Consider the following 20,715-nt stretch of genomic DNA (forward strand, 5'->3'; position numbering starts at 1 on the left):
CAACTGTTCCCGACGGCAGTGCAGGGGGCCTGCAGTGGTGATACCTCTGAATATTAACCACTAGACCACCAGGTAGAGGCTTGCCACTTGTGGCGACTCAACAGTTTCCTTTTCACTGGGATATAATTTTTTTTGTCCTCAAACGCACCTCTTGCACCACTGAGGGGATGTAGCTCAGTGGAGTAGTCTATATTCATTACCAAAACGGCCTTTACTGTGTAGGGCGCTGTCCATTATGCTGATACAGCTCAGCGGAGATGGGCTACAGATTTCGCGACAACCTGTCACTTCAAGAGCACTCAATCAATGGTCTTGGAGTCTCGGCATTTGAACTTTATGTTTATTATGGTATATCATGGTATAAGCAGAATTCAATATAATTCCAATGCAAGAACCCCCCCCCCCCAAAACTGTGCCCCTTCAACGATTTAACTACCCTCTTGGCCACTTTATCCTGGTGGAAGGACAAGAGGACATAAATAGCCTAGGTGAAAAAGAGAATAATGATGGGAGGCAGAACACAGTGAAACCAGAATGGAATAGAAAAGAACACACTTTTTGCCAGGGGCAGCTCCACCATGTACATTACGTGCCTAACAAAAGGAAATTGTATCAGAATTATGGATAACTTTTTCTCCAACAATACGCCATTGTACCAAAATGAAAACAAATAACATTGCGTTTAACTCTTAAGGCCCAGCACAGATCCTGTGGATGATGTCAGGAATCACGCTCGGTTAGGAGGTGATAGAGAGCGACCCCTGAAACGAAACAAAAAAACTCTCCCTGCCAGGTCTTGTTAGTGATGTTTGAACACCTAACTGCTAATAGAACAAAGTAATGGAAGAAACCCAGCCTAGTCTTGAGGGCTTTTGGGCCTTGTGTTCGAAGGGGCTTGACGTCATCACAAACCACAATGCTTTCAATATCCCCACTCAAGACGTAGGACAGCTGACGTGTATTGTGAGGAAGAATCGCGCCAGCTTCTCTCCCTCTCTTCTCCCTCAGTGATCAACAACAATGCGTCAGGCCTATCTAACGGAAGAGGAACAAACATTGGGAAATTTAGCGGAATTCTATCACAGTTCTAAATCCTCTGATTGTCCCCGAGGTTCCTCCTCTGATCTCCTGGTGGAAATGGGCTCTGGGAAAGACGATAGGATCAACTACACAATGGTACAGGGTTCAGCCAAAAGTGGAACCGCTCTTTCTCTCTCTCCCTTTCTCAACTAACTTTTACAACCTCCCACTGTCTCTCTCTCTCTCTCTTTGTACCTCCACCCACACCCATTTCTTCTTCTTAAAAGCTGCCCTAAATCATGGTTGGACCAATGCAGTGTATAACTCCTTTTCTGGTGATGAAATATGACCCCCATATCCCTCCACGCCCCCCTCCCACATCACTTCCCCCTGCTCTGGATATAAACTGAGTTTTGGATGGGAGCATGTTTTATCTCAGTGAACCCCGACCCCCCTCCAGCCCCCCAAACCCTTAAAGGGCTACTTTGGGATTTTGGCAATGAGGCCCTTTATCTACTTCCCCAGAGTCAGATGAACTCAAGGATACATTTTTATGTCTCTGTGTAAAAAATAAAGGAAGCTAGAGGTAGTTTTTCTAGCATTAGCTCAATGACTGGATGTCTATGGGTATCTGCGAGCATGCTAGTAGATAACCATAGACAGTCCAAAAAATTTAAACAGAGTAGTTCCTCCACTGGTACACACCCTTGCACATACACCGACATAAACATTACATTTTTGCACTGTCTCTATGTCCACTCACAGGGCCCTACACACTCAAGAACACTGACACTCCAACACACACACAAACACTACCACACACATAATATGCACATACATTTATACTGACTCTACAAACACCCACTCACATAAAATCATCATATACGCTGCTGCTTCTCTGTTTATCATATATCCTGATTCTAGTCTCCTTACCCCTATACATACAGTATCTACCTCGATCACTCCAGTGTCCCTGCACATTGTAAATATGGTACTGGAACTGACTTACCCTGTATACAGTATGCTTACTTACTTTCTTGTGTTCTTCTCATTTCTTATTTTTACTTCTTGTGTGTTTTTGTTCTACCTTATGTTATGTTTAGTATTACATTATTATGGACTACTGTATTGTTGGGGTTAGCTAGCAAGAAAGGCATTTCACTGTACTTGTGACAAAAAAAACTTAAAAAAGAAACAATCCCTACACTTACACAATGACCACACCGCCCGCGTTCCGTGTGCGAGCGTTGCAAAATAAATGTACACATACATGTTATTCAATAATTTGATCCAAACTGCTAACACTCATCAACGAGCATCTGCGTAGCCAGCGCTAAAATAGAACTTGGTTCAAATATTTGACGCCTGATGCGCTGTAAGTCCTGCCTCTATCATCTCCTCATTGGTTTTTAGGAGCATATACAGTGGCAAGAAAAAGTATTTGAACCCTTTGGAATTACCTGGATTTCTGCATAAACTGGTCATCATATTTGATCTGGTCTTCATCGAAGTCACAACAACAGACAAACATAGTGTGCTTAAACTAATAACACACAAATTAGGGTATTTGTCTTGCATATATTGAATATATGATTAGTGAATGTCCACACTGTGAATGTTTAAATATTAAACATTCACAGTGTAGGTTGGGAAAAGTATGTGAACCCATAGGCTAATGACTTCTCCAAGAGCTAATTGGCATCAGGATTCAGCTAACCTGGAGTCCAATCAATGAAACGAGATTGGAGATGTTGGTTAGAGCTGCTAGGCCCTATAAAAAACACTCCCAAAAATTGAGTTTGCTATTCACAAGAAGCATGGCCTGATGTGAACCATGCCTCAAGCAAAAGAGATCTCAGAAGACCGAAGATTAAGAATTGCTGACTTGCATAAAGCTGGAAAGGGTTACAAAAGCACTAACAGCCTTGATATTCATCAGTCCACGGTAAGGCAAATTGTCTATAAATGGAGAAAGTTCAGCACCGTTGCTACTCTCCCTAGGAGTGGCCGTCCTGCAAAGATGGCTGGAAGAGCACGGCTCAGAATGCACAATGAGGTTAAGAAGAATCCTAGAGTGTCAGCTAAAGACTTACAGAAATCTCTGGAACATCCTAACATCTCTGTTGGCGAGTCTACGATACATAAAACACTAAACAAGAATGGTGTTCATGGGAGGACACCATGGAAGAAGCCACTGCTGTCCAAAAAAAACATTACTGCACGTCTGAAGTTTGCAAAAGTGCACCTGGATGTTCCACAGCACTACTGGCAAATTATTCTGTGGACAGATGAAACTACAGTTTAGTTGTTTGGAAGGAACACACAACACAATGTGTGGAGAAAAAAAGGCACAGCACACCAACATCAAAACCTCATCTCAACTGTAAAGTATGGTGGAGGGAGTATCCTGGTTTGGGCTGCTTTGCTGCCTCAGGGCCTGGACAAATTGCTATCATCAACGGAAAAATTAATTCCCATGTTTATCAAGACATTTTGCACGAGAATGTAAGGCTATCTGTCCACCAATTGAAGTTCAACAGAAGTTGGGTGATGCAACAGGACAATGACCCAAAACACCAAATTAAATCAACAACAGAATGGCTTCAACAAAATAAAATACGCCTTCTGGAGTGGCCCAGTCAGAGTTCTGATCTCAACCCAATTGAGATGCTGTGGCATGATCTCTAGAGAGCAGTTCACACCAAACATCACAAAAATATTGCTGAACTGAAACAGCAAAGAGGAATGGTCCAAAATTCCTCAAGACCGTTGTGCAGGTCTGATCCGCAACTACAGAAAATGTTTGGTTGAGGTTATTGCTGGATGCCTGGTCGTATTTTAAAAGTAATTTCCTCACCATCTTAAATAAGAATGCCCCTTTCAAAAAATGTAGAACTAAGAACAAATATAGCCCTTGGTTCACTCCAGACCTGACTGCCCTTGACCAGCACATCCTGTGGCGGACTGCAATAGCATCGAATAGTCTCCGCGATATACAACTGTTCAGGGAAGTCAGGAACCAATACACACAGTCAGTCAGGAAAGCAAAGGCTAGCTTTTTCAAACAGAAATTTGCATCCTGTAGCTCTAACTCCGAAAAGTTTTGGGACACTGTAAAGTCCATGGAGAATAAGAGCACCTCCTCCCAGCTGCCCACTGCACTGAGGCAAGGTAACACGGTCACCACCGATAAATCCATGATAATCAAACATTTCAATAAGCATTTCTCTACGGCTGGCCATGCTTTCCTCCTGGCTACCGCAACTCCAGGCCAACAGCTCCACATCCCCCGCAGCTACTTGCCTGAGCCTCCCCAGCTTCTCCTTCACCCAAATCCAGCAGATGTTCTGAAAGAGCTGCAAAACCTGGACCCGTACAAATCAGCTGGGCTAGACAATCTGGACCCTCTCATTCTAAAATTATCTGCCGCCATTGTTGCAACCCCTATTACCAGTCTGTTCAACCTCTCTTTCGTATCGTCCGAGATCCCTAAAGATTGGAAAGCTGCCGCGGTCATCCCCCTATTCAAAGGTTGCGACACTCTAGACCCAAACTGTTATAGACCTGTATCCATCCTGCCCTGCCTTTCTAGTCTTCGAAAGCCAAGTTAATAAACAGATCACTGACCATGTCGAATCCCACCGTACCTTCTCCGCTGTGCAATCCGAGTCTGTTACGGATGCACCTCAGCCACGTTCAAGGTAATAAACAATATCATAACCGCCATCGATAAAAGACAGTACTGTGCAGCCGTCTTCATCGACCTGGCCAAGGCTTTCGACTCTGTCAATCACCACATTCTTATCAGCAGACTCAATAGCCTTGGATTCTCAAATGACTGCAGTTCAGTGGGGCAAACCGGAGGGCCTGTTGTCTGGACCTCTGACAGACTCTATGGCAGTACCATAGCGTTCAATTCTCGGGCGGACTCTTTTCTCTATATATCAACGATGTCGCTCTTGCTGCGGGTGATCCCCTGATCCACATTTATGCAGACGACCTCATTCTGTATACATCTGGCCCTTCTTTGGACACTGTGTTAACTAACCTCCAAATGAGCTTCAATGCAATACAACACTCCTTCCGTGGCCTCCAACTGCTCTTAAACGCTAGTAAAACCAAATGCATGCTTTTCAACTGTTCGCTGCCTGCACCCGCCCGCCCGACTAGCATCACTACTCTGGATGGTTCTGATCTAGAATATGTGTACAACTACAAATACCTAGGTGTCTGGCTAGACTGTAAACTCTCCTTCTAGACTCATATCAAACATCTCCAATCCAAAATCAAATCTAGAATCGCAACAAAGCCTCCTTCACTCACGCAGCCAAACTTACCCTAGTAAAACTCACTATCGTACCGATCCTCGACTTCGGCGATGTCATCTACAAAATAGCTTCCAATACCCTACTCAGCAAACTGGATGCAGTCTATCACAGTGCCATCCGTTTTGTTTCCAAAGCCCCTTATACCACCCACTACTGCGACCTGTATGCTCTAGTCGGCTGGCCCTCGCTACATACTCGTCACCAGACCCACTGGCTCCAGGTCATCTATCAGTCTATGCTAGGTAAATCTCTGCCTTATCTCAGCTCATTGGTCACGATAACAACACCCACCCATAGCACGCGCTCCAGCAGGTATATCTCACTGGTCATCCCCAAAGCCAACAACTCCTTTGGCCGCCTCTCCTTCCAGTTCTCTGCAGCCAGTGACTGGAACGAATTGCAAATATCGCTGAAGCTGGAGATTTATATTTCCCTCCCTAACTTTAAACATCAGCTATCTGAGCAGCTAACCGATCACTGCAGCTGCACATAGTCCATCTGTAAATCGCCCACCCAATCTACCTACCTCATCCCCATATTGTTTTATTTACTTTTCTGCTCTTTTGCACATCAGTATCACTACTTGCACATCATCATCTGCTCATCTATCACTCCAGTGTTAATCTGCTAAATTGTAATCACTTCGCTACTATGGCCTATTTATTGCCTTACCTCCTCTCGCCATTTGCACACTATTGTGTTATTGACTGTGCGCTTCTTTATTCCATGTGTAACTCTGTGTTGCTTGTGTTGCACTGCTTTAATTCTTTTTTTTTTTGATAAGGGGGGACTTTACCTAGCAGGGTCTTGTAGATGACCTGGAGCCAGTGGGTTTGGCGACGAGTATGAAGCGAGGGCCAGCCAACGAGAGCGTACAGGTTGCAGCGGTGGGTAGTATATGGGACTTTGGTGACAAAACGGATGGCACTGTGATAGACTGCATCCAATTTATTGAGTAGGGTATTGGAGGCCATTTTGTAAATGACATCGCCGAAGTCGAGGATCGGTAGGATGGTCAGTTTTCCAAGGGTATGTTTGGCAGCATGAGTGAAGGATGCTTTGTTGCGAAATAGGAAGCCAATTCTAGATTTAACTTTGGATTGGAGATGTTTGATGTGAGTCTGGAAGGAGAGTTTACAGTCTAACCAGACACCTAGGTATTTGTAGTTGTCCACATATTCTAAGTCAGAACCGTCCAGAGTACTGATGTTGGACGGGCGGGCAGATGCAGGCAGCGATCGGTTGAAGAGCATGCATTTAGTTTTACTTGTATTTAAGAGCAATTGGAGGCCACCGAAGGAGAGTTGTATGGCATTGTAGCTCGTCTGGAGGGTTGTTAACATTGTCCAAAGAAGGGCCAGAAGTATACAGAATGGTGTCGTCTGCATAGAGGTGGATCAGAGACTCACCAGCAGCAAGAGCGACATCATTGATGTATACAGAGAAAAGTCGGTCCAAGAATTGGACCCTGTATATAAAGTAAAGGTAAAATAAAGGTGAAATAAAACAAGACAAGAAAACGTATAATTGTCTGTGTTATTAGTTTAAGCAGACTGTGTTTGTCTATTGTTGTGACCTAGATGAAGATCAGATCAAATTTGATGCCCAATTTATGCAGAAATACAGCTATTTCTATTCCAGTCTAGTCAGCATGTTATACAGACGTGCACACACCAAGGGCCAAAATGACTGACGCACCTCCTAACCCATTCTTCAGGAGAAGCCAATATAAAGCAAATACTTGGCCTATATTTTCCCTTTCCGACAAAAGCCCCTCCAACGCTAAACCACTCCAGAGTTCATAAACACTTGACTGACATGCCAAAGAGAGAGAGGGAAAAAAAATAATGGATTTCTCCAGTTTAACAAGATAACTCTTCCTGAGCAGATCTGAATGTGGGAGGACGGGAGATAGAGTATGGAGTCAGAGGGGCATATTTAATAACCCAGTCAGTATAGAATCAGCCTGGTGAATGGTTATTTATGACTGGGTTCTGGTATATCAAACCCAGACAGAGTACAATGCTGTCTACTGTATCTGGTCAGATATTCATCTTCTCCACTCCTCACTGGTCCCCCCTCTCTCATAACCATAATGGAGACGGGTCTGATCCAGAACATCCCACACATATACACACACAGGCAAGCATTTACGCACACACACCACAGTGGAAATCCAGTCTGGTCCTCCATCTTGCCATCTTTCTTGGGTAAAGCTTTTCTCCAGACACGGTTTGTCTGCCTGGGTCGAATGCTCTATAGGTCTGGAGAAGTCAATGCAGACTACAGGAATAAGCTAATGGAGGTTGAATACATTAGTCATTGGCATTGCCTTCATAGGTCATAAGTGTACCTTTCTGTCTTGTCTCTGATGAATCATTTGAAACTCACAAGTGAAAGTCTACTGACATAAGGATTCAAATATTAAAATAGCTGAAAACGGACACATGCAGGGAACTTCCTCTCTCTTCTCAACACTTCTACATATAAAAGAGTAGTCAGAGAATGAGGAAATCATGTATGAAACAATTTAGCTAAGTTGACTTGGAAGAATATCGGTTTTGTACTACCCAGCCGAAAACTGACATTTAAAAAAAAAAAAGGCAGTTTAGTCACTGCATTCTCCACGGCTGAGTTTCCTGTATCTGTGAGTCTGCTGTGGAAATTGAATACACTCCGGAAAAAAACTGTAAGTCTCAGGGTACCTTAGAAAACCACAACACAGTTTTGGAAAGAAATAAGACAGTTAAGTCGGTCACTGCCATCCACCGGAATGGTAGAAAAGTCGGAAGGCTGGACGGAAGGAAGGGTAAGTCCTGTTGGACATAATGCCATAGGGGTCTAATTACATAGAAAACAGAGTGAGCAGTGTGAGTGTGGGACTTCACTATGCCCTGGGTAGCAAAGGAGAAAGGGAGGAAGAGGAGGGGGGGAAAAGAAGACAAAAGGAAAGAGAGGGGGAGTGGAGAGTGAGACAAAATAAATAAAAAGAAAGCAAGAGTGGGAGAGAAAGGGAGAGATAGAGGCTAAGAGGCTAGGATAATCTGCTTTCCATTACATATCATCTCCCAGGTCAATATCCAACTCAATCATGCAAGCCTCCATTCATCAACACAATGGAACTCAAAATGAGCCTGAAACCCTGCCATAAGTACATCAATGGGGGAGTGTGTGTTAATATCTATGTGCAGGGTAATAAGTATGTGTGTGCAGGCTTGGGAACGGAGTGCATTTTGAGGAGTACAGGACCTATTCAGACCCCTTGACTTTTTCCATGTTACAACCTTATTCTAAAATTGATAAAGTCATTTTTTCCCCTCATCAATCTACACACAATAACCCATGATGACAAAGCAAGAACAGGTTTTTGCAAATATATTACAAATAAAAAACTGAAATATCACATTTACGGAAGTATTTAGACCATTTACTCAATACTTTGTTGCAATACCTTTGCAGTGATTACAGCATTGAGTCTTCTTGGGTATGACGCTACAAGCTTGGCACACTTCTATTTGGGGAGTTTATCCCATTGTTCTCTGCAGATCCTCTCAAGCTCTGTCAGTTTGGTCGGGCGGCCAGCTCTAGGAAGAGTCTTGGTGGTTACAATACTCTTCCATTTAAGAATGACGGAGGCCACTGTGTTCTTGGGGACCTTCAATGCTACAGAAATATTTTGGTACCCTTCCCCAAATATGTGCCTCGACACGATTCTTTCGATCTCATGGCTTGGTTTTTGCTCTGACATGCCCTGTCAACTGTGAGACCTTATATAGACAGGTATGTGCCTTTCCAAATCATGTCCAACAATTGAATTGATCACAGATGGTTTCCAATTAAGTTGTAAAAACATCTCAAGGATGATCAATGGAAACAGGGTGCATCTGAGCTCAATTTCGAGTCTCATAGCAAAGGGTCAGAATACCTATGTAAATATCTGTTAAAGTTCTGTTCTTCATTTTTAATAAATATGCCCCCCAAAATTTTTAAACTGTTTTTACATTGTGATTTTGGGGTATTGTGTGTAGAACAAGGCTGTAACATAATAAAATGTGGAAAAAGTCAACGGGTCTGAATAATTTCTGAAGGCACTGTATGGGTGGATGTGTGTGTGTAGTGTGCAAGTCGGCCATGTTTCCATCTACGTATCATTCCAGTTCTTCAGTGAAGGATACTTGGCTAACCACAACATGTTTTCAGGTATGGTATGACTGTTCTCTTCAATTAGAGAAGGTTCCTCCTTTACACCAGTGTTTTATTGTTTTATGTCACTATCAGAGCGGTATCAACAATCAGAGTTTTCTTTCCAGGACCCTGCTTTCCAGATTTTCTTTTTGGCTGTAGCTCACACACTCCATGCCATTGACAAGGTGAGGTGGGGAGGTGCAAGGAAACAAAGAAAGAATGAATGAAAGAAAGAAAAAGAGAGAAACAGGAGTGTAGTTTAAATAGAGTCCTCTTGGTGTGGGAGCGGAGGGATTTCCTCCACCCCTAAAAAATGGGAACACCAGGGAGAGTCAATGACATCATAGCCTTAGCGGTGGGTAGCCAAGCAGTTAAGAGTGTTGGGCCAGTAACTGAAAGGTCGCTGGTTTGAGAAAAACGTGGCAATGTTACTGTTATTAATTATAAAGTTTTTGCCAAGCTCTTATTCGCACAATTTTACATCTAACTAAGCTGTTGGGTGCTATATTTCTTAAGTGAAGAAAATGCCATGAAAACTAGTCGTCCAACTGTTTTGACTGGGAAGCATAAGGCAAACTTAAGTCTCACTGGATAAGAGCGTCTGCTAAATGACAAAAATGTTTTAAAAAAGAAGACAGAGAGAGAAGAACCTTCAGCTACGAGGCCTTGGCAGCATTCAGTCATCTAAGTTCACATGGGGGAGCTGACCAGGGCAAACATCATGGCTGAGGTGTTACAATATTCACTGCTCCGTCTACAGCATCCAACAAAGGAAGCTTGATAAACACAGGCCAAGGGTCTCTGGGTCTGTAAATCACCTCTGTGTGTGTGTCTGGCATCTGGCAGTCCTATTAACCTTGACGCCTCAGCAGCTCGGTCCTCCTTGGGTTATGAGACCCACAAAACGGATACAGCAACATAACTTTGACTGTGTGCCATGTCAACATCTGCTAGAAGCTAGTGAACGGCAGCTGGAGGGTCTACCCTAGCATGACCTGTGATATGATTATGTTGTAATTGATGTCACATGGCCGAGCGGAACCAATCAATAATGCCTCTCGTTATAAACAGGAAGTGTTACGTTGTACACTGTATCCTGCCGGCAGTGTTCTACCAGATAAAACCTGGCTCAAAAACAGCATTATCTGGGTTTCATTCAAAATCACATGCAGTCTTCCTCCCTGCCCTGAAGGAACACGATACAGAGGAAACACACTTTGAGATCTCTTTTCTTGTTGTTAGGGCATCCTTTGACGTCCTCTCCCCCTTTCTCCTTTTTTTAACCCAAGGAAATTTTGGTTCAGGGCTGTTTCAGTGCCCGATGGAGTTCTGGGGAGTACGAACTGACCTGGATGTCTGTTCCCAGTGGTGTTGCCTCCCCACACTCCTGGCATCGTCAGGAAGGTCACCAAGGTTACCGCTCTGCAGAGAAGAATGTTGTGCATGTTTTACATCGCAGCAGCCATTGCTTCCAGAGTCCCCCTGGCAGGCAGCAGGAAGATCAATTTGTATTTTAGATCATAATGAATAAGATTATATGCACAGGGAGGTCCGGATCCTAGATCAGCACTCCAACTCCGAGCCACTGAATATGGGCCCAGAAAACTGAATAACACAATTCCAAATACCATCTATTGTTTACTGTATGACTTCTCAAAGACATTCCCAGCCCATTGAGAGAGCAATATGACAGTGATGATAAAGTTAATATTCACTTTACATATACATCATTTGTTAAAAAACAATTCATTTAGCACACTTATGCAGAGCGATTTATAGTTTGTGCATGAATCTTCAGCCTGGTCTCATAGACTAGACGTAACATAGTAAAAGTAAATCCGGGATAAAATTACTCAAATTAGTATGATATGTTATGTTTGGTATGGTTACATAAGACAGATGGTTACTTAAGGCAAAATCGAAAGTAGGGTTGTTGGCCAGAGTGGATAGGTTGGCATATAACCCGAATGTCTAGCAACCCAAAGGTTGCGAGTTCGAATCTCATCACGGACAACTTTTGAATTTTTGCTAATTAGCAACTTTAACTACTTACTACTTTTTAACTACTTTGCAACTACTTAGTATCCCTTCCCCAAATAATAGCCTTAACCCTTTTAGCTAACCCTTCAAATTGGAACTGACAGCATTTTAACTACTTTGCAGATATGAAAGAAACAATGATATATCTGTAACAAATATACAATCCCAGTTTATGCTACGAAACCAACTTTATAAGAGGTTTTAAAAGTAGGTTAAATTTGACTAAATATTCCATGGCGTACACTAAAACATTGTTGGCAGAACGGATGGATGCAGTTCAATGCATGATTAATATAATTCACCAATACATTTCTTGGTAGTACAAAAAAATATTTTTATCAGGTTGTAAATCATAGCTGGCCTGGTACATTGTCTGCTGCCTCCATTCAGGATGCACTGTTTCAGTTTCAATGCCTCAATATTTTTGAAAAAAACAGACGAATGTAACCAGGGCTGGGGATGTCAATTCAATCCAACTAGCAAGGGCATTGATCACAAGTCAGTCATAACTTGGCTAATATCTTAGCGCATCTAATTAGGTAGCAAGCTAAAAACACAGAGCCTAACGTTAGCTAGATAAGCTAGCTGCTACGAAGACATCATGTCATTGGATGAGTGGTTGAGTGACTGACTTTTTCCCCTCATATAATTTTTCAGTGGCTACACAGCTAGAGATGCACATGCCACTTGGGTAGCTAGCAAGAAATGTGAAACACTAGTTGAACGACTGTTATCCAGTTAGCATATCGCTTGCATTCGCAAATTCACTCTGGCTAGCTGTCTACTCTGATTTCAGAGCACTCTTGTCTGTGTGCCAGAGCGCAGAATAACTGATGAATTTACAAACGCACAACACCAACTGAATATGACCGGTGTCAGTAAACATAGGCAAAAAAAAAAAAAGTTAGTCACGAATGCTATATACAACATGTTAACAGCCTAACCAGCTCTGTTAGGGTGAGTAAAATGGTCAGTGAGGTGTTCTCTCATTTGTGTCTGGACGTAGCTGGCTAGCCAACTTTACCCAGTTAGCTTGGGTGCTTGGTTGGGACAGCGCATGCATTGGCAGGCAAGCTGCTGAAGGACGAGTAGGCTATTCCCCATAATTTATCAGTGCAATTTCGACAACCAACTAGCTGAAAATATTTGAGAGGGTTTATTTAATGTTTCTTTGTTAGATTTTAGCTCATTTTGCTCTGGCTAGCATTAGTTGTTGATCTGGTTGTTGATGTGCATATAGGGAAAGATATCCTACCTTATGGTTGTTTGATCAATAGGACTACAAATGTAAGAAGACTCCTGTGGTATTTAGCTGCATAGTTGCAGAAATCCATTCAAGTGTATTTTGTTGCTTTTGCCGAATGTGTTCTAATGATCTAAAGTTGCACTGTTGCAACTTCCTGTAAACACAGAGTCCAGTTCAAAGTGAATTATGGCAGGCCTTTGTGGTAAATGGCTTGTTTGTCTATAGGCCTACTGCTCCTCTGATTGGGAAAGACCCTGGTCAAGACATGTTTTATTAGGTTTTATTTACTGCAGTGTCTATTAATTGTCCAAACGCAGGCCACTTTCTCGCTCTATATTGCTTTATGCCTTAGTACACAAAATTCAAAGAATTTATGAAAATGTGAAAATGACCATGCTCACTTGTCAGAAAATGTAAAAAATTTTTTTTTTTAAATATTTAAAAAAATAATCCTGTCATATTCTTCCTGGGGGTATATGAACAGAATTAAATAAGATTTCATGTTGCTATAATACTTTCAGTTCCACTTTAAACAAACTCCTAAACTTAACCCCTAATCCCTAGCCTAGCTAACATTGGCCAGCTAGCTAACGTTAGCCACCTAGCTAGAATTCGTAACATCATACGTTTTTCAAATTCATAAGATTTTGTAAATTGTTAACATTCTCCATTTTGAAAATGTGGAACATATAATACAACTTGTAATTTGTAACATATATGAAATGGGTGATGGACATCCACAAATTAATATATATCATACAAAATATATCATACATATGAGTATCCAGTACCTCGGATTTCCGTAGAGAATAATAAGAAATGCTCTGAGACCAGGTTGGAATCATTTATTAGCTAGGTGAGACAACCACATATCACAGACATAGTAAGTACATGTTTCCCTCAATAAAGTAGCTATCAGCAAAGTCATTGCTAGTACAAAAATACAAGTACAAATTCAAGAAAGTCAAGGGGGTTACTTTAAACGCTCTCTCTGGTCCCTCTATGTCATGGCTGTGGGAGGTGGGAGAGTGTGTAGAAGTGTAATCACATGATATAGAGATTGAACCCAGTCTTGGCCTGACCTCATGGGTCAGGTTGGAGATTTCATGGTCGATAACTCAGGAAGTACAGTTAAAAATCCTATATAGGATTTTTTAACTATGTACGGGATTCTCCAACACTTTGGCCATCTGTTGTCCCCTGCACCATCGAAAGACAAGTCAAAAGACAAGTCAAAGTCCTACCAGACTTTAAAGCTGTTACTTTCCCCATTTTCTTTAAAATATGAGGAAACTCCCTGTAAAACAGCTGTGAAGAAATACCCTGGTTTTATCAAACGGCTCTCTGCTGTTTCAAGTGCATGTCCCGGCTCGGACAGCGTGGCGGTCCCGTCTGTTTGGATAGCGCTGAGTGTTTCCTGGTTGTGATTGGGACCAAACGGCTCAGGGTGAGAAACAGCAGCCATGGAAGGAGGAGGAGGGGATATGAGGGGAATGGGGGGGGAGAAGTGTGGAGATGACTGAGGCCTCTGGGGGTTTGGCAGGAGTAAGGGGGGGAGGCAGGTCCATCATCACTCTCAGAGCATCTAAATGGGTCACAATGTGTTTCTGTAGTACCTTATTTGAACAGTACCTACATAAAAATGGCCTTATAACACATTTATAAGCCACGCACAATCCTTGCATAAAGAGTTCTAGGTTGCTCAAGTAAACCTCCAACTAGACTGAAAAAGCAGTTAGTGGGGGAAGGGAGGGAGCAGTGTAGAGTTTTCTATACTTTTGCATATTTTATCAGATTTTCAACCAAAACCTAATATTTGATCACTCAGGTTACCTTTAATAACACAAGAATGACACTCTTATTTATTTAATAAACAAAGTTATGCAACACCCAATGCCCCTGTGTGAAAAGGTAATTGCCCTCTTACACTCAATAGCTGGTTGTGCCACCTGTAGTTGCAATGACTCCAACCCAACACTCCCTGTAGTTGATGATCAGTCTCTCACATTGCTATGGAGGAATTTTGGCCCTCTCTTCCTTGCAGAACTGCTTTAACTCAGCGACATTTGTGGGATTTTAAGCATGAACTGCTCATTTCAAGTCCTGCCAAAATATCTCAATTGGGATTAGATCTAGACTTTAACAAAACTTAACTCAAGTAAGGCCATTCCAAAACTTAAAATACAAAAAGTTACACTTTTAAATCATCTGTCCATAGAACATTCTTCCAAGAGTCTTGATGATCATCCAGGTGCTTCTTGGCAATCTTGAGGCACATTTTTGGACGACATGTGTCCCATTATGCCTGGCGAAAACCAAAGATTGCATTCCACAGTAAGAAACTCATACCAACAGTCCAGCATGGTGGTTTGGGGATGCTTTGCTGTCTCAGGACCTGGACGACTTGTCTTAATAGAAGGAACCCCGCTTTGAATTGAATTCCGCTTTGTATCAGAGAATTCTGCAGAAAACTGTCAGGCCATCCGTCTGTGAGCTGAAGCTACATGAAAATGGCTAAAAAGCAACACATTTGAAGTTTTAGAATAACCTAGTCAAAGTCCAGACCTAATCCCAAATGAGATGTTGTGGCAGGACTTGAAACGAGCAGTTCATGGGAGTCCCATAGGGCGGCGCACAATTGGCCCAGCGTCATCCGGGTTAGGGTTTGGCCGGGGTAGGCCTTCATTGTAAATAAGAATGGTGTTCTTTTAACTGACTTGCATAGTTAAATAAAGGTTTAAAAATCAATTGTTTTAAATAAAGTTGGGCAAATACTTTCACGGCACTGTACATTTCAGCAATTATATAAACATATGTTTTATAGAGCATCTACACCCATGATGGAAACAATTAGAAATGGTTTTCTCATCTGCCCATACATGAGCATTGAGGTCAAACAAACCCTGGATGCACTAGATCAGTCCAACAGGCCTGTCGTCAACAAAGCAAAGCCATTGTTTGGCTTGGCCGGTGTTTTTCCCTTGGATTTACCCTGAACAGCTCAGCAGCGAGGGGGAATAGAAAGCATCGTCTTTGCCAGAGAGGGTTATAGGCATAATTACTGTTGGATTGAAATACAAGTGATGATGGAAAATGTATCACGAACTGAGAATCTCAACATGGACACATTAAGAGCCATTCAATCCTGAGCATCTGTTAACGAAGCCACTTCTCTGAGTCATGATATTCCATGTGTTGTATTAACGAGGATATGCAGTGGCGAGCTTGTAGATAACGCCACATTCATTAGTCAGGACATGAAAAGAAGTGCAGTGAAACAACAAAGAAATGCTTCTTAAAGAGTTCTGTTTTAGATTCAAAACAATCTGGAAATATACTCTTAATTAAACTGTTGTTTACTGCGCTTCATGGTTTGACCTTATAAATTCAGATAAAGCACAGTACTGTAGAAAGATTAGGCATACACATGCTTTGTGGCTTTACTATGCCTCACCACCAGTTAGCAAACATATGCAATTTAAAGCTCAGCCATAGCCTTCAATCCCAGACAAACAACCATCACCATATGGTGTCCTAGAGAGGAGAGACTTTCACCATCTACTCCTTATGACAGTCTAAAGTGGAGTAGAGGTCAAGTCTCTGGGCTGTGTAAATATACCCCTGGCTTTGCCCCTTGAAAGGGCTTTATTATGGTCTCCCCTTAGCGAGTCTTGTTATGTCCCAAATGGCACCCTATTCTCTATATAGTGCACTACTTTTGATTAGTGACCTTCGGGCTCTGTTCAAAAGTAAAATAGGGTGCCATTTGGGATGCAGACACGGAGTCTCTTTGATGCACTTGTGCCAGAGTTTGTCTATCAACCCAGAAATCCCTCTGTTGCCCCAGCTGCTGGAATCTCATTATACTGAATTCCTTGCTTTTATTGTTTAGCACTTTACCCCACAACCTGGGGGAAGTGCATTAAGGTCAGAAACATTATTAGCCCGGGATGAGGAAGGTCACCGTGTGACCTCACAGTGGCACGGCCCCCCACGGTGTGTGACAATATGATGCGTAAATTGATGCGTTGAGGTCAAAATGAAAAGGACCTAACGTCACAGGTCTATGAGCTGAATACCTGAGATGGTCAAGGAACCCAAATCATCTGCAAGGGGTTGTCTGTGTCGTCTCTGCTGTTCTCAGATGATGAAAGACAACTGACCAATATATCTCTGGGGAATTTCGTCTACACTTTTAGTGAAATGTATGCCATGAGGCATAGAGACAGAGTTACGAATTCCAACACCTCTAAAGTATAATCAGCATTTCTGCATATCACGACCACAAGACAACACCCCCTGAGAAACTAGAGCGAAGGAGAAATAATACGCAACCAGTGGAGGCTGCTGAGAGGAGGACGGCTCATAATAATGGCTGGAATGAAGTCAATGGAATGGTATCAAACATGTGGCTTCCATGTGGTTGATACCATTCTACTGACTCCATTCCAGCCAATATTATGAGCCGTCCTCCTCTCAGCAACCTCCACTGGTTGCAGCTACCTCCACCTAGCAAGATACCTCACTTTCACCACCATGTTAAAGAGGAGAAACATAGGTTCCAGGATAATCAGAATTCCATTCATACTGAGACATATGACACAGGCTAAACAGTCCACATAAACCGAAGTGGAAATATTGGTAATGAATCGGATGTTACGAAAGCAGAACACTGGCTCGAATATAACCGATTGACACACTCTCAATGCCACTAGTCACAGAAATCTTGTCTCAGAGCATTTTGTATTACTCTGTACATCAATTCGAGACACTCCATTTAGTATGACATGATAATGTTTTGTATGGTATGTATTCATTTGTGGATGTCCATCATCTATTTCGTATATGTTAAGAATTGTAATTCGTATGATGTTACAAATTTGTTAAATGTATATGTTACAAATACCAATTTGTTGTGGCTAACGTTAGCTAGGTGGATAACACGAACATTAGCTAGTTGGCTAACATTCACTAGGCTAGGGGAAGGGTTAGCTAAAAGGGTTAAGGTCAGTGGTGTAAAATAATAGTTTTTTGGGGTATCTGTACTTCATTATTTATATTTTTTAGAACTTGTACTTTTAATTCAATACATTCATAAAGAAAACATTTTCCCTGACACCCAAAAGTACATTACAATTTCAATGCTTATAGCAGTATAGGAAAATGGTCCAATTCATGCACTCATTAAAATGTCCCTAGTCATCCCTACTGCCTCTGATCTGGCAGACTCACTAAACACAAATGCTTAGTTTCTAAATGACGTCTGAGTGTTGGAGTGTGCCCCTGGCTGTCAAAATGTAATTTTTTTAATTTAAAGGAAATCATGCTGTCTGGTTTGCTTAATATAAGTGCATTTAAAACCAGATCGTTTTAGACTTTTACTCAAGTAGTTTTTTTACTTTCTCTTTTACTTGAGTGATTTTATATTAAGGTTTCTATTAAGGTACTTTTTCCACTTCTGGTTAAGGTTACATGCTGGTTAAGGTTACATGCTAAGTATTTACAAAGTTGCTAATTAGATACAATGCTAACGTTGTCCGGGATGAGATTCTAACATGCAACTTTGGGTTGCTAGACATTTGCGTTATACGCCCGACCAAACACCCTCTTTTCATTTTTGCCATAAGTAACCTTCTGTCTTATGTTATGTTCTGTCCCAGATTTACATTTACTATGTTACATCTAGTCTGAGACCAGTCTGGTCAAAGAGCCATCTCCTCGATGAGCTAAGAGGTTGGAGCTCACTGCTCATATCCAGATTGTATCACATTCGGCCGTGATTGGGAGTCCCATAGAGCGGCGCACAATTGGCCCAGCGTTGTCCGGGTTTGGCCCGGGGTAGGCCGTCATTGTAAATAAGAATTTGTTCTTAACCGACTTGCCTAGTTAAATAAATAAATAAATATCTAGGCCAAAGTAGAGCCACAGCAAATGCTGGTAAAACATATCTGTTCCTCCCCTGCCAAAACATTTCCTCAATGATTCAAAAGCCATTGGCAGCGCTAGTGTAAAGGAAGCAGACAAACACAGTAAAATGTTGAAATAAAAATAATGTAAGAGTTTAGCCTTTCAAAGTCTCCATGCTTGACATCCACTGGTCAGTCAACCATGAATTACTGCACACATCAGCTTACACTGAGCAGCTTTAGCCCCATGATCACTGCAGTCTCACAATGCAGGATTAGTTCTCCACATCGGAGTAAGAATTTACACTGGTTACCACTTCAAAACAAAGTAGAAATACAAAAAACTCTTCGTTTCTACAGAAATTAAATCTGATTCATTATTTCATTTGGTATTTCTAATTCTGTAGCCATTGCACTCAAGGTAGAGGTTCATTTTAGTTGCCACAGATCTCCCTGGAGAAGTGGTAATTGTTATTGAGTGGAGGGAGAGTTGTTTTTGTTCTGCCCATTCTGCTTGTGCCATTTTGTATTTTGCTTGGTACATGTTGTATGTTTTGTTGTTTATATGTTAAAAAAGAAGCACAGTAATGTCTTGTACATATTTGAAGAAATAAATTAATCAATGTCCACCCAGTGAGCAAAGACGTTAGATTAATTTTCAGTTCTGAATCAAAAGTAGAAAATACTTTTTTTTCCGGACTTTGAAATCAGGTACATTTTCTGTTCTGAATCAAAGTTGAAAACATGTCATTTACGGACGTTGTAAATATGTATTTTTTTGGTCATTGATTCAATGGCCAAATTTCATCTGTACATACAATACATTCTCAATTAAGCATTATATCGTATATATTGTATCCATTTAATATAGGAAAGCGGAGCCAACTAAAGATCGCAACATAAAACATTTATTGCTCCCATCTGTTACATGCACTAATTAGTGATGGGTCGTTTGCAAACGAACGGCTCTTTTTGGTGAACGTCGGGAACCGAATCACTTCGGTGAAAGAGCTCCCTGATTTGCATACTGCTACTACTGCTTTTTGAGCTAAAAACAATGATTATCTGCAGTACAATTATTTTGCTAAAGCGTGTGAAAACTCTGCAGAAACAATAAATAGTGGGGAGATTGTTGCAGTGAGTTAAAAATAAACGTACTTTTTTTATTCAGGTGATCTGATAATTTGGCCAGGTAAAAATCTATTTGAATGCACATTTCACAATCTGACATGAGACTGCTTTTTGGGCTTTACATTGGAGATGAGCATTTTTTTTTCATGGCTCTAGGTACATTTTTAAGCATTTACAACACCGAGCCATTCAGGAGCCCAGAAAAAAACTCAATACCCATCACTAGAATTGATTTTATGGTTTCAAAAGCTTAAAAACTGTCACGAGTTCTATGGCAGTAGCGCCGAAACCAGCCGTTGGCTGATCTCGCAGTCCGTCGCCATCTAGCATTACCCTTAGAAGCTCCCCCCTACATTGTGGACGATTTAAACAAGGAAGTGAGTTTGGAAAATCTGAAAGTATGCATCTTAGAAATAGTTCTCGCATGTAAACGTTATATGTCCGAGCTCAGAGTCAAATTGGGCTTCCCAAAAATAATATGGTCAATGTGATAAATAAAATGTTCTAATTGCCGATTCTTGCCATTTTTCAAAGTCCTGATACAGCAGTAGCAGGCTCGCTTCCTCTCCCGCCTCGATTTTAACCACACCACTTTCAAGTCCCACTTTGTAGCAGTTTTACCAAGCTCTATGCGCCAGTAATTCGAGCCTGGGTACCATGTTAAATCTGAACCACATATGGGCCACATATAGGCCGGTCCGGACCGGATTTGAACCAAACATATGATTGGTTCAGATTTGGTTCAGACCAGATCAAATCAAGGCCAGTCAAGAGAGAAGAAGTGTCATCATCCTCATCCCAGTTTTTCTCCATGTGGGGCAGTGAGGTTTCCATGGAGATTTCCACAGCTCCAAAACTT

The sequence above is a fragment of the Oncorhynchus mykiss genome, chromosome 19, assembly GCF_013265735.2.
Source record: "Oncorhynchus mykiss isolate Arlee chromosome 19, USDA_OmykA_1.1, whole genome shotgun sequence".
In the NCBI taxonomy this organism is placed as follows: domain Eukaryota; kingdom Metazoa; phylum Chordata; class Actinopteri; order Salmoniformes; family Salmonidae; genus Oncorhynchus; species Oncorhynchus mykiss.